This window comes from Chlorocebus sabaeus, chromosome 2 (assembly GCF_047675955.1).
Source record: "Chlorocebus sabaeus isolate Y175 chromosome 2, mChlSab1.0.hap1, whole genome shotgun sequence".
Classification (NCBI taxonomy): domain Eukaryota; kingdom Metazoa; phylum Chordata; class Mammalia; order Primates; family Cercopithecidae; genus Chlorocebus; species Chlorocebus sabaeus.
This window is the reverse complement of record NC_132905.1, coordinates 1572240-1575204: the sequence shown is the minus strand read 5'-3', so window position 1 is coordinate 1575204 and position 2965 is coordinate 1572240.

Genomic DNA, 2965 nt, shown 5'->3' with positions numbered 1-2965 from the left:
ATGCGTACGCCTGTGAACACATGCACAGACAGGCGTGCACGCTTGCAGGTCCAGTGCAAACCCCCTTGCACAAACACACACACGTACACACAAACCCCAAAGCAAAGCTGGCCCCTGGGAAGCACTTTTTGGGAAAACAAAGCAAAGGTATCAGCAGCTGCAGCTTGGTGAGTCTTGGAGCACACCGCACCTCCCCGTTTCATGCCCCTGACGATGGGGTTTGGTTGGGTATCAGCACGGCGACTGGTTGGGGTCTGTGTTTGCAAACACTGTGCCAAGCACTGCTGGACACAGCGCATGTGCCACAGAACTCTGGCCCCAGAGCCAGCAGGCAGCGGACGTGAGGACTCCAGTCAGAGAGAGGGGCTGCGGGAGAGGGAGGGTCCGGCTGGCTGTGGCAGCCGTGGGAGAGGCGGCCACATGGTTCCATTAACAGCCATCTCTGAGCTGGAGCCAGAGATGACTAAGGGAGTGTGGAGGGGTGGGATTCGGCCCAGGAGAGCCTCACCCAGCCTCCTCTGGCAGGGCCTGCCCTAGTAATGCCCGGTGAATAATTTAGCAGAGGCCAACCCAGACAGGAAGTGAGTAGGGTGGGCTTCAGGCCAGGCAAAGGGCAGGCAGGACATAGGTAGGTGGAGGGGCTGCCTCTGTTTGATGGATCTCGGGAGACCCATGGAAACCGGGACCTGGGGGCCCAGGGACTTGCTGAGGGTCCCCCATTGAAAGGAGGGGCCTGCTGGCCCCTGCGCCCTCGCTTTTCCCTGCATGCACTGACCCTGCCTCCTGACCCTGCGGGTGCCCTGCCTGGCACTCCCAGGCCCCCGTGGGGCTGAGTGTGGTGGCCGCACGTGCAGGGGTGACATCTCCCCACCCAGAAGCTCAGGGCAGGACCTTCATTCTGCTTCCCTGAGCAGCAGGCTGGGGTGTCAGCAAAGTGTGGGGCATGGACCCCGTCCCCTCTTCCCCTGCATGCTGGGGTTCCCATGTCCCCAGGTGCATTGCACACTGGCAGCCAGACCCACGTGGCTGTCTTTCCTGCACTTCGTGCATCAGAGCTCTGGGCTGTGACCACTCTGAAGGTGGCTGTCCTTCGATACTGAAGACTCCTGAAGAGGCTGCCCCACCCCCTTCTGACCTGCTGTCCCATCCTTTACCCCCCAAGGGCATTTCTCAAACTGAAGTGCACACAGAACCCCGAGGCACGCGTGTTCGAGGCCCCCGCTGGGATCTAGGTTCTTCTGCAGGACTGGTGGCATTCAGCATCTGAAGCAAGGTCCGGTGCAGGAGGGCAGCCCACAGCCCGGCCGCTCAGAAAAGCTGGGGAAGCTCCCTGTGGGTGTTGGAAGCTGGGCAGAGAGGCCATAGGGGGGCTGGGGGGAAGTGCTGGGGGAGGTGAGCGGGAGCTACAGGGAAAGCCCAACCCCGCTTTGGCCCCCACTGTCACTGTCGGAAGGGGCTCGGGCGGACATGAGGAGGGCTCTGTGCTATGACCTTGGTGCATCCTGGGGCCCTCAGAGGAAGCCCACGGAGGCACCTGCACCAGCCCCAGGCCCCCACCAGAGCTGAGCCCCAGTGGAAGTGACTCCATCACAGGGGCCATGCACATGGCGGAGCGAGACACACCCCAGGAGGAGCAGCACCCAGCATGGGCACAATGTGTGTGCGTGTGTCCACATGTGTGCGTGTGTGCTTGTGTGTCTGCCTGCATGTGCATGCATGTGCGTGTATGTGTGCATGTCTGCATGTGCGTGTGTGGTGTGTGTGTTGTGTTGGAGGAGTGGTGTGCATGTGTGCGTGCTTGTGGTTGTGTGTGCGTGTGTGTGTCGTGTTGCAGGAGTGGTGTGCATGTGTGTGTGTTCGTGGTTGTGTGTGTTGTGTTGGAGGAGTGGTGTGCATGCGTGTGTGTTCACAGTTGTGTGTCTGTGTGTTTGTGGTTGTGTGTGCTATTGGAGGAGTGGTGTGCATGTGTGCATGTGTGTTCGCATGTGTGTGCATGTTGTGTTGGAGGAGTGGTGTGCATGTGTGTGTATGTGTGCGTGTGTGTTCACACGTGTGTGTGCACATGTGTGTGTGGTGTGTTGGAGGAGTGGTGTGCATGTGTGCGTGTGTGTTAGTGGTTGTGTGTGCATGTGTGTGTGTCATGTTGCAGGAGTGGTGTGCATGTGTGTGTGTGTTCGTGGTTGTGTATGTGTGTTGTGTTGGAGGAGTGGTGTGCATGCGTGTGTGTTCACAGTTGTGTGCATGTGTGTTTGTGGTTGTGTGTGTTGGAGGAGTGGTGTGCATGTGTGTGTGTGTGTTCACACGTGTGTTGTGTGTGTGTGCACTGTGTTGGAGGAGTGGTGTGCATTTGTGTGTGTGCTCGTGGTTGTGTGCATGTGTGTGCATGTGAGTGCTATGTTGCAGGAGTGGTGTGCATGTGTACATGTGTTTTCACGGTTGTATGCATGTGTGTGTCATATTGGAGGACTGGTGTGCATGTATGTGTTTGCGGTTGTCTGTGCGTGTGTGTGTGTCGTGTTGGAGGGGTGATGTGGGTGTATGTGTGTGTTGGAGGACTGGTATGCATATGTGCGTGTGTGTTCATGGTTGTGTGCGTGTATGTGTGTGTGTTCGCGGTTGTGTGTGTGTGTTGGAGGACTGGTGTGCGTGTGTGTTCACGGTTGTGTGTGTGTGTGTGTGTGCGCTGTGTTGGAGGAATGGTGTTTGTTTCTAAACAGAGTTCTGCCATGGCAGTAAAGACTGGGAATGCCTGTGGGGGTTACTTCATTCTTCCCTGGCCACAGCTTCTCTATCTGCCTCCCAGGTCTGGCCCCAGGCTTATTGAGGAGATGCCCTCAGGGCTCCTACAAGATCAGCAACACCCCCACCTCTGGAGCCAGGGACCACCACGTCCCCAGGTGCTCTTCAGATGCGGGCCTCCAACTCTGCCCACTGTGGCCCTGCAGAGAGCGAGCTGGGACAGCTG